Source organism: Paramormyrops kingsleyae, chromosome 18, assembly GCF_048594095.1.
Source record: "Paramormyrops kingsleyae isolate MSU_618 chromosome 18, PKINGS_0.4, whole genome shotgun sequence".
NCBI lineage: Eukaryota > Metazoa > Chordata > Actinopteri > Osteoglossiformes > Mormyridae > Paramormyrops > Paramormyrops kingsleyae.
Window position 1 is genome coordinate 1,736,407 of NC_132814.1, and position 12,199 is coordinate 1,748,605.

The following is a 12,199-nucleotide window of genomic DNA, read 5'->3' on the forward strand; positions in this document are numbered from 1 at the left end:
CATTTTCACACAACTTCACATTATATATGATCGTAGAGCTAAATTATTCCCTATTAGTTATGAAAGATTATTAAATTTTTTACTTACACGGTGACTATACCCTTCTTAGAATGCATTTTCCACCATCTCTGACGTATTTACCCAGTACTAAGCTTCTAACTACAACTCGTGAGTTGTTTGAACTACGCAACTTAATGACAGTGTTTGCAAACGTTCGTTTGAACTATGGTCTTGGGAAACGCACCCCAGAACGGAAAGGTTAAGGAAGAACTTTTTCCCCCAGGTCATAATGCTCCTAAATCAGGACAATACTCAATGCCTCTAGGTACTGCTTCACACTGTCCAAATCATTGGCACATACCTCAGACCTCTTGTACATTGCACTTATATACCTCTTACCTATCACTTATGTATAGATAATGTACAGCAGAACATTTCATATATTTTTTATCTTATTATTTTTCTAATTTTTTCTATATTTTGTTACTCTCTTATCATGCACAGCTGCTCAGAGTGACCAGGGTTACATTCCACTACATGTTGTATGTGTACAACTGTGTACGTGACGAATAAACCTTTTGAATCTTCAATCTTCAATCTTGAATTTTCGTAAAGTACAAATTCCGACCTTCCTGGCAATATATCACATGTGCTGGGGCCTCACTTCTACGTGCCACTTCTGTGGACTTTTAGTTGAAGATTATTTATGGCAGATTCCCCATGGTTACAGTGTACAGGGCGAAGTGCACATCTAGAAATCCTGCCCCGGGTACTTTCATGCATTTTCGTATAGTACAAATTGCGAGCTTTCCGGCAGTATATCACATGTCCCGGGGCAGGATTTTTACGTGCCACTTCCGTGGACTTTTAGTTGAACATTATGGATGGCAGCTTCCCCATGGTTGCAGTGTACAGGGCGAAGTGCACATTTAGAAATCCTGCCCCAGGCACGTTCATGCATTTTCCCATAGTACAAATTGCGAGCTTTCCAGCAGTATATCACATGTCCCGGGGCAGGATTTCTACGTGCCACTTCCGTGGACTTTTAGTTGAACATTATGGATGGCAGCTTCCCCATGGTTACAGTGTACAGGGCGAAATGCACATTTAGAAATTCTGCCCCGGGAACTTTCATGCATTTTCGTATAGTACAAATTGCGAGCTTCCTATCACATGTCCCGGGGCAGGATTTCTACGTAGCACTTCCATGTTTCAATATAACAGATGCTTTGCAATATCCTTTTTCTTTCATTTATTTGTGTATTAATTCTGATAAAATGGCTTGTAGAGTGGCAACCACGTTTCTACAAGCTAGATATTTCACAGGAGTGCTTGCAAGCTGTACAGTATAGCTGTACTTATATGAGAAAATTTAATCAGATAACACCAAAACAGTTCAATAGTGCTTGGATATGAGATCTACAGAAATACAGAATTACAATAAAATACTGACATGTTTGGTGAAAGACATATTTATTTATTATGATTTATTTTATTCGTCAGGAACAGGCATACACAAACAGTGACGTTGGTAGCCATGGACATCCACATCTGTCTGACGGGACAAGAGAGGGGAAAAATGCAGATTATCCTCCACCAGAGAACGCTCAACAAATAATATATATACAACATTTTCACATGTTTAACAAATTAACAATTAAATTAATGTTAACATTAAGAACAATACGATTTCGGACAACCGTATTGTACTGACTGCGCAGTTGCACCGCAATGCTGAGCTCCTCGATTTTCTCTCTTGTTTACGTCCGGCGGAATCTGCATTTTACCCTCACCCGTAGCTGAGTTTCGATAATTTAGAAGTTTCTTGCGAATTTTTAGCTGGTTAGCTAGTTCTTGCTAGTTGGTACTAGCATTGCGTTGTGTTTTCATTAGTGTGCCTCTGGGTTTTTTGTGTCTATTAATCTATTAATTACTACAGGGAAAATTTACATCGTGTTTGATAGTGAGTGAGAAATACCTCTGTTAATATTTCGGTAAACTATTTTTCCGATTGTGTGATTTCCATACATGTATATAGGCGTCACTTGGTTTACCATAACTTGGTGTTAACTACAGATCTGATTAGGGATTCTGAAATTGCCCTGGTGTGCAGCACATGTCACACTGTCTTCTGATTACTGGTTGCATTAACAACACGTCACATTATATGTAAATCACAGTATTTTGTGTGTCAGGTATAGAAATAATAATAATTTTTGGATAAATTCAGTTAAACTAATTGAGAGTTAGCTGTGATAAGCTGCCCTACACACAAACGCTCTGACCCCAGAGGTAAGCTGACATGTACCCAAACACCATGATCACAGAGTTAAGCTGTCATTTACTCAAATGCCCTAATTCCAAAGGTAAAGCTCTGATCCAACCAACTGCATCCAACCAAGCGCCTTGACCCAGGAGTTAAGATGACATAAACCCAAACACCCTGATAATAGAGGTAAGCTTTCATCCACTCAGACGCCTTGATCCCAGAGGTAATCTGCCATCCACCAAACGCCCTGGCCCTAGAGGTAAGCTCCCAAACACGCAACCGGCCCAACCACAGAGGTAAGCTGCTGTCCCTCCAAGCACCCTGATCCCAGAGGCAAGCTGCGGTCTACTCAAACACGCAGGCCCCTGAGGTAAGCTCACATCCACCGAAATTGCCTAACCCCAGTGGCAAGCACTTTGTAAACACATATGATATGTGGATGTTGGACTAAGGATATGAGTGACATAAAATATGAGAATTTCTGGTATCATTCGAATGTTTCTAGTAATGCATCGTGTTGGTCTTACATTTTACTCATAATGGTCTTAAAAAGCTCTTAAATTTAACTTACTGATACCTGCAAGAACCCTGTTTTTAATAGCATGCATATAAGGTGACATTTTAATTGTTTTATTGGCCATATAATTGTAATTAGATATTAATGGTGCATAATTAAGGGTCCAAAGCATGTAGTGCTATGGAACCTTATTGTTTTTCTTAAGATTTTTCTGTTTTATTATTATTTTTCTGCCCTAAAATTGAATGCCCAGCCGTAAGTCCTAGGCTGACCAAATTTGGCAGCAAGATGCCTATTCCTACCCACTACTCAGCCCCTCCGACTCGTCCTAGTCAGTCAGATGTGGGCACCCCCAACACGTTTCGGTCGATATCTCCTGTCCTATAAGTCCTACAATCGAAATTCTTTTTTCTGCTGATACAGACAGCCATGCCCTACCAAAAAGTCAATGGGATTATGAAGCTCCACCTACTTAGATTTCTGGCTAATTTGCATAATTTGCAAATCCTACTTTTTCCTTAAAGTCCTAGCTTGTCCTACCAAATCAGACAAATGAGGTGTCAAAGGAATCAACTCTATCAAGAATTTAAAAATTTTTTTGGACATTTGTGTATCCTACGGCCATTAGCCACGCCCAAACAATGCCCAAATTTGGCCCGTTTTGGTCTGACTGCTATAACTTGGCCATGCCTTGGCCTACCTCGACCAAATTTGAAATCATACCTCGTTACACCATTCTGAGGACATGGTCCAAGGCAGGCCGCATTTTGTCAATAGGGGGCACTACAACTAAAAAACTGCCAATATCTCCTGACTGCCTTGGCCAATCCAAGTGAAATTTGGCAGATATATACTAGGACCCAGCATTAGCTCAGCCACGTACAATGGCAGTCATAAGTCCTAAAACAGTGGTCGCCATCAGCCAATCAAAATCAAGCAGCCATTTGACAGGCTTATCAAAGACCAATCCAAACCAAATTTGGATGGTATATTTGTCCTCTGACCCTCAGCCATCCCTATAAAGGACACCTTACTCGGCCCATTTGCATTTCTGCCTATTTCTCCAGAACTACCAAGCCTACAGTTGAAATTTATTGCCAGTCCAATTCACTATGTCATGACGAATCCAACTACATATAGAACTTGGTTCTCCATCTTTGCGTTTTTGCCTGATTTATATTTGTCTGAAAACGGGTTTTTTCGTTAACCTCCTAGGATTTTCACCCAACCTACATAAATCTGGTGTCATTCAAATCAGGAGACAGTCCTTTTAAAGATTTAGAAAAAAAACTTAAACTTTTGGTAAGATATGGCTACCAGCCACACCCTGACTCTACTGCTGCCTCGCCCATTTCAATCAGACAGCTATATCTCAGGCATGCTTCAGCCAATCATTTCCAAATTTGTCTCATTAATGTAGGGCTGTACCCCAGAGAAATTTCGTGTCGATCGGTCAAACGGGAACGTTACGGCCACTGTTTATTTATGCCAATTCAGCTAAAATGAGTTACCAGATCAGGTAGGAAGGTGTCTACCGATCTCACCTATCTTACCCACAGCAGCAGGAGGCTCAGTGGGCTAAGCCTGTGTGCCTGTAATCAGAGGGTCACTTTGGTGGGTACTTGAGCTAGGCAGCCCAATGTGCACAGCATACTCTCCGTAAAGCAAGCTGGGGAGACCTAAAGGCGTTTTCCCCACGAAGCTTCTATTATTATTAAACCAGACATTCAGACGGCCTCAGGCACTCCACCGGATGGTTTTTCATTCTGTCCGACATCTACTGACCTGTTACGCCTACACTAAAACCATCTCCATCCTAATTTCTACCTACTACTCAGACCATCTCACCCAAACCAGTCCTGCTCTGTCCTACATCTCCTATCCCGTTCACCCTACGCTCAATCTCCATCCTGTTATGGCAGTCTAAATCTGTCTGACTTTCTACTACCCTGGCCACCAGTTCTCTGCCGTTATTCCTCTATTACTTGTCCTACATGTCCTGCCTGTCCGATCATCCTAAACTTTGGACCCTTCCGTCACTTCCGCCATTGCAGTTGCTAGTTGTATTTGCTGGTCTTATTGCCCTTTTCCTATTTTATCAGAATCAGAATCAGAATAAGCTTTATTGCCAGGTATGTTAACAAATACGAGGAATTTGTTATAGTGACAGAACTCTACAGTGCAACAGAATGACAGTGACAAGACAAGACACAGGTAATAAAAAGAGTTATATACAGATATACAAAGTAGCGTGCAAAATAGCAACAAGACATTCCAGTATGACCAGGTATGATGTGTTTGTATAGGTATGTTGATATGTGCAAATATGAAAAATAAATAAGCGTGTGTGTTTAATAATTTATTTTTGTGTTTTGTGTACCACGTGTATTGTTAAGTGTTCATGACATTGTTAAGTGTACATGACATGGACTGCCTGGGGGAAGAAACTGTTCCTGTGTGGTCGTTTTGGTGCTAAGTGCTCTGTAGCGTCGACCAGATGGCAGCAGATTAAAGAGGGAGTGTGCTGGGTGTGAGGGGTCCAGGGTGATTTTCTTAGCCCTTTTGCTCACTCTGGATAAGTATAGATCTTGGATAGTGGAAAGGGATGTTCCAATGATTCTCTCAGCAGTCCTGACTACCCTCTGCAGTCTTCTAAGGTCAGATTTGGTAGTCGGGCCGAACCAGACAGTTATAGAAGTGCAGAGGACGGATTCAATGATTGCGGTGTAAAACCGTGTCAGCAACTCCTGTGGCAGGTTGAATTTCCTCGGCTGACGAAGGAAGGGAAAGGGTAATAGTTCTGCAGGTAGTTCTATTTGTTTAATGTTATCTTTGAAAGTCTTATTGTACTGTGTTGGCATTGATTTGCATGGTGTGGAAATGTTTCAGCCTTTTAGATTGTGATTATGTGTTTAATGTAAGTAGTACAAGCATAATATTATTCATGTATCTGAGCTGATTTACATTTTGTTTCGGTATGAAATGGTTGTTTTGATACGTCCCCCATGGAGGGGACCACATATTAAATGGATTGTGTGAGTGAGTGATTAATAGACTGAGTGCCCCTGGATGGCCAGCTAATTAGCCGCATGTGCTGTGAGGGAGGGGCCCTGTCCGTGCGCGGCCCCCATTCCCCGCCGTTTTTTTTTTATTTTTATTTTTTAAAGGAAGGTGACACACTGTTTGTGCGGTGGACAGCTGTGCTGAGATAAGGCATGACGTCATCTTTGCCTTTTGAATTCTCCGTCGTGTTTGTTAAAATGATTGCTGTTTTTTGAGAGGACAGGAGGACAGGGAGGAGTCGGGGCCCCGAGGCCGGCGGCTGCGACGCCCCTGGGCATTCTACTCCGAGCGGGGGCGTCACGGAGGCCCGGCTAACGGCGACCCGCTAAGCAGCGGCCCCATATCGACTCGGGTCTCTCTTCATCCCGTATAAATCTTTCACCTTTTACTAACGATTTCCGTGGAGAGGGATAGCGATGAGTTTATAGTGATGAGTTTGACAGCACTGCTGCTGTCAAAGGAAGACTGGGCCCGGCTGGTGAGGGGCTGGTGAGGGCTGAGCCGCGCCAGCTCCGTCGGCATCCCGCATGCCGACGCCCGGCGGGGCGCAATTTGTGGGTATCGCTTTTCGGCCTTTTGGCTAAGATCAAGTGTAGTATCTGTTCTTATCAGTTTTTAACACTTTTTGCCATTGGATTGCGTCGGGTTTTTTAGAGGAAGGCACGGCAAACCTAATGTGTGCCCAGTAGATGGCTTGACACTAGCTTTACTGACAAAAAATAATCCTGGAGACAAATTAGCATTTTGAGCCAGTCCATTGTCCTCCTGTAATTGCTGTGTAAACGCACCAATTACCCGTTCACACTCTCCAAGGGAAGGTATTTGCAGTTGTTCACACCATTCACCTACAGCCCGGAACTCTCTAACTCACAGAGAAACATTCACAGCAGTGACTTGATTGTGTACCTTATTCACACAAAATGTCCCACACACGGACTAAACTGCAATTATGAAAGAAAAACTGTCACAGAATGTTTTAGAACAAGAATGTGTTTTATTTGTTAAAAAATGAAATGAAAAAAACAGCCAAACACATAACATTCAGAGTCAAATTGAAATACAAATTTATTTTTGTGATTTATTTATTTGCACGCTGTACAGACCCAGTAATCCTGGTCCCTACATTTGGCGCAGGTGTACTTGTGGCACTTTGCACAGCGAAACTTGCTGCGATTTTTGTTGCATTTCTGCTGTGCCTGGCACTGCGTTGTCCATGTGGGTGAGGACATTGGCACAACAGCCTGAGCAGCAGCAGCAGCAACAGCGGCTATAGTAGCAGCAGCAGCAGCAGAAGCCTTTTCTTTCTGCATTTCCTTTTCCTGCATGAATCGCCCTCGGAGTTCCATGGCTAGACGATGCAGAAACCGTCTTCTAGTACCTGTGTACCCCGTGCATGCCTTGTAGAGCACATAGGCATTCACTGCCGCCAAGTCCAGCATATTATAGAACACTGCAACTGGCCACCTGCGTGTTGCTGCTCGTACAGAGTATTTGCGTGCCATTTTGTCCAAAACATCAACACCACACTTCATATAGTTGTAGTCCTGTCATGGTCCGCTCCTGATGTGTGCCACGCCCACCTCGTTACCTTGTGTTCAGCCCTAATTGTGATCGCCTGTGTCCTGTTAAGTCTAGCTTGTCTCTTGTATTTAGTCCGCGTTCCCGTTTGTATCCCCAGTCCGGTCATTGACGTTGTGATGTTGTTTTGTTGCGTGCTCTGTGTTTTTGGACATTAAACTCCGTATTCCCCGATCCCTGGCTTCCGTGCACCTGCTTCCCCGATCCGTGCTGCACGCGATCATAACAGAATGACCGGACTCCTCCACAAGACGCCCCAGATCGGTGAGGCGGAATTTCTCGACCTCACCGAGGAGGTGTTATATTGGCTCACCCAGCCCGAAGTCCAGGAGGATCCCCTGCTTCGGGCTATAGCCAGCCGGAGCAGGGACGTCTTAGAGAAGATGTCCCTGCCCGGAGACGCGCACCTTGCGGGGGAGGTGCGCGAAAACGTGCGGCAGCTTCGGGAGGGGGTTGCCAGGGTATCGCTGAGGCAGGTCGCTTTGGACTGCGGGCTGCCAGACAGCGAGCTGCCCGTGGTGCCCCTGCCTCCGCCTACCTCAGCGCGGAGAAGAACGCGGAAGAAGCGGAGAGGCAGAGGACGGGAAGACGCGCAGGAGGTCTTTTTGGGGGCTGTCTCCCTTTCCGCAGCTTGCCCTGCTGAACGCTGGGAGAATCCCTACCCGATTCTCCACCCGGCGGTGTTCGCGGGTGACGTCACCGCCGCTTCGCCTAGGCGGACGCCCGAAGTCCGTCTGCCCGCCGCTTCGCTGGCCAAGCCTGAGCCAGCCGGCCCCTTCACCGGGACACGCCTGGCCCTTAAAGGGGCCAGGTCCGTTAAGGACGCGATCCCGCGGATTCCACGGTTTCGGACGCGGGCAGCGCCCCGCGTGGTTCCTGAGGCTGCAGCGCCCCGCGTGGATCCAGAGGCTGCAGCGCCCCGCGTGGATCCAGAGGCTGCAGCGCCCCGCGTGGATCCAGAGGCTGCAGCGCCCCCCGTGGATCCAGAGGCTGCAGCGCCCCCCGTGGTTCCTGTGCCGCCTGCAGCGCCCCCCGTGGTTCCTGTGCCGCCTGCAGCGCCCCCCGTGGTTCCTGTGCCGCCTGCAGCGCCCCCCGTGGTTCCTGTGCCGCCTGCAGCGCCCCCCCGTGGTTCCTGTGCCGCCTGCAGCGCCCCCCGTGGCTCCAGAGGCGGCTGCAGCTCGCCCCGTGACTCCAGTGCCTGCTGGCCGCGCGCCTGCTGAGGCGCCCCCGGTGACTCCCGCGCCTGCTGAGGCGCCCCCGGTGACTCCCGCGCCTGCTGAGGCGCCCCCGGTGACTCCCGCGCCTGCTGAGGCGCCCCCAGTGACTCCCGTGCCTCTGCCTGAGGCGCCCCCAGTGACTCCCGTGCCTCTGCCTGAGGCGCCCCCAGTGACTCCCGTGCCTCTGCCTGAGGCGCCCCCAGTGACTCCCGTGCCTCTGCCTGAGGCGCCCCCAGTGACTCCCGTGCCTCTGCCTGAGGCCGCCGCTCTGCCCGCGGACCTGCCTGAGGCCGCCGCTCTGCCCGCGGCCACGCCTGCTGCCCGCACGCCTGCTGAGGCGGCCACGCCTGCTGCCCGCACGCCTGCTGAGGCGGCCACGCCTGCTGCCCGCACGCCTGCTGAGGCGGCCACGCCTGCTGCCCGCACGCCTGCTGAGGCGGCCACGCCTGCTGCCGCCGTTCTCCCCGCGGCCCCTGAGCTCCCCGCGGCCCCTGAGCTCCCCGCGGCCCCTGAGCTCCCCGCGGCCCCTGAGCGCTCAGCTCAGCCCCCCACGACTCCCGATGCTCCTGTCTCCGAGGAGGTCCCGGACTGCTGCCCTGATGCTCCTCCCTCCATAATGGAGTCGGAGGGGGAGCTTGAGTGGGACCCCTCGGGGATGACCTTGGTTTCCCCCGTGGCTTCCCCTGTGACTGCCCCCGTGGCTTCCCCTGTGACTGCCCCCGTGGCTTCCCCTGTGACTGCCCCCGTGGCTTCCCCTGTGACTCTTCCACCATCACCCCGGTGGGAGAGACCCCGGCCAGGTCCCCGCCTATCGGTCTCCCGGAAAGGGCGGGGACACCTGCGTCGGGCCCGGGTCCCGCCCGCCCTGCCCCCTGGCTCGCCCGTTCGGCCCCTAGCTGTCGCTCGGTGGCTGCCTGCGGGTCCTCCGGCTCTGGGTCGGTGGTCCCCTCCGGGTCCCCCCCCGGTGCCTCGGTGCCGGTCCTCGGCGTCGCCTCCGGCTCCATGTCGGTCGCCTCCGGGCCCCCCTGCTTCGGCGGGGCGTCGGACGGCGCCTTCGCCGGCTCCGGCTGCGCCGTCGCCTGCCGCGGCTTTCCCCTCCTACCTGCCTTCGCTGGTGTTCCCTCCTGCTCCCTCCGTGTCCCCTCCGTCTCTCCCTCGTCCCGTTCCCTTGGCCCCTGTGTGGTTCCCTCCTGCTCCCTCCTCCCTGTCGCCTGCGGTCCCTCCGGCCGCTGCCCTTCGCCCGCCTGGGCTCTCTCGGGCTCCCCTGGTTCCTCCTCCCTTTCCCTCCGTCCCGCCTGTTTTTGCTCCTCGTCCCTCTGTGTCTCCTCCATTCCCTCCTGGTCCCTTTGTCCCTCTGGGTTTTGCTCCTCGTCCCTCAGTGTCTCCTGTGTTCACTCCTCGTCCTGTTCCTCCATTTTCTGTCCCCTCTGTGTCTCCTTTCTCTGTCTGCCTGTCTGCGTTTCCTGTTCTTTGTCAGGTCCTGTCTTTCTGTTGGTCCTTGTTCCTGTTCTGTGTCTCTGTCCTGTTTCCAGTGTCTCGTTGATGTTTTTGCTTTTGTCTTCCAGGTCTTGTTCCCCGGTCTCGTCCCGTCCGTCGCCTCCTCTCGGGCGCGCCCGGTGTGCGCGCCTTTGGGGGGGGGTTCTGTCATGGTCCGCTCCTGATGTGTGCCACGCCCACCTCGTTACCTTGTGTTCAGCCCTAATTGTGATCGCCTGTGTCCTGTTAAGTCTAGCTTGTCTCTTGTATTTAGTCCGCGTTCCCGTTTGTATCCCCAGTCCGGTCATTGACGTTGTGACGTTGTTTTGTTGCGTGCTCTGTGTTTTTGGACATTAAACTCCGTATTCCCCGATCCCTGGCTTCCGTGCACCTGCTTCCCCGATCCGTGCTGCACGAGATCATAACAAGTCTGTTATTGTGTTTGGTTTTTTCTTTCTGTCATCCCCGGGCACCACGTGTTGGTGCATGGAGCTCAGAACACACACTGTTTTCTTTGTCTTTGGAGCATACACTGTCAATGACACACTGCCACTTCTGAACACCGATGTGGAGAATTGTTCCCGTGCTGCAGTGTCCTTTGCTGGAGGTGGAAGCTCACGCCGAACTTTGTTCATTGTGCCAAGAAGAGTGGTGTTACGGTGAAGCAGTCTGTGTGCCAGTGATAATGAGGTGAAAAAGTTGTCTGTTGTGACATTCCTGCCCACATCAAGGAATGGCTGCATGAGACGCATCACCACATTCTCTGACAGCTTCTCACCTGTGGGACGACCAGGATCCTTTCCCAAGTAAGGAAATACATTGCAAACATATTTCGTCTCCAAATCTGTGGCCATCCAGAATTTAATTCCAAATTTGTCGGGCTTGGTGGCAATGTACTGTATGAATGGACAACGGACCTTTGTTGGGAAAAGCTGTTCATCAATTGTGATGTGTTGTCCTGGGCAGAAACTTGCTACACAGTTTGTAGTGAAGCGTGACCAGATATCAGAAATTGCTGCAAATCTATTGGTTTTTACACGCTCAGCACGGGTGTCCTTGTTGTCAAAGCGAAGGTTTGCCATAATTCTAATGAAGCGGTCTCTGGACATTGTCTCCTTGACTGCTGGCACCAGAAAGTCTTCCGACCAGGAGTCCACCATGGCACCAACTGGAGACATAACTGCTTTGAAAAACAGAACTGATAGAAAAGCCATCAATTCATACACTGACAGGTTCCATTCGGGATTTGTTCTGCGGCCTTGCAGGAGCGTACACTCTCTGATGGTCAGCAGCATCCCAATGTCAATCAGACACAGGAAGCTCTGCAGCACGCTGGTGACTTCACGCTTTGCATACTCTGTGGGTCCACTGCTGGCAGTGAAGGATGTGCTATGCACTGTCTCAAATTGTTGTCCGGCTTCTTGATGCACCCAAACTGAGCCATCTTTTGCAGTCAGGCTTGGCTTGGCATCTCTCTTCCCTATACCACGGCTCTTCTTTCGTGGGGGGCTGGTGTTTTCTTGTTCCGTCGTACTTGTAAAGTCGGTGCCTTCATCAGATGACAAATCAGAGCTATCTACAGCGAATGAAACATCGCCGCCATCAGACTCGCCGTCATCCATTTCCTGCATCAGAAGCAAAGCAGCTTGCGCAGTGTATCTTTTCTGGCGTGGCAGGTCTTGAGGGGCCATTCTGGTGTTGTTCTTCAGGAATCACGTTTAGAAATGATTCATGCAGCTCTGTGGCAGCACTTTTATACACAGTACAGTCCTGCCATTGGCTGCTTTTGTCATTGGTGCATTTGCAAATGAGTACCCCATTTTCCTGTACATTATTCATGCTGCCTAATCAGCACCTGTGAGGTGGGATAGATTATCTCAGCAAAGGAGAAGTGCTCACTAACACAGATTTAGACAGATTTGTGAACAATATTTGAGAGTAATGGGCTTTTTGTGTATGTTGAAAATCTTTCAGATCTTTGAGTTCAGCTCATGAAAAATGGGAGCAAAAACAATATATATATATATATACACACACACACAAACACTGCCCAAAGTTCCAATGAGGGTCAGACACAAA

General features: G+C 49.5%; 1 non-coding gene and 1 pseudogene across 1 annotated transcript; both read left to right on the forward strand.

Moving 5' to 3' along the window:
• The first annotated feature begins 6,193 nt into the window (after positions 1-6,193).
• On the forward strand, positions 6,194-6,305 carry LOC140580261 (U5 spliceosomal RNA). The gene has a single exon (XR_011984019.1). It is a non-coding gene; the product is annotated as a U5 spliceosomal RNA (small nuclear RNA).
• A 104-nt stretch (positions 6,306-6,409) lies between these two features.
• Positions 6,410-6,525, forward strand: LOC140579989 (U2 spliceosomal RNA; annotated as a pseudogene).
• Positions 6,526-12,199: the final 5,674 nt, after the last annotated feature.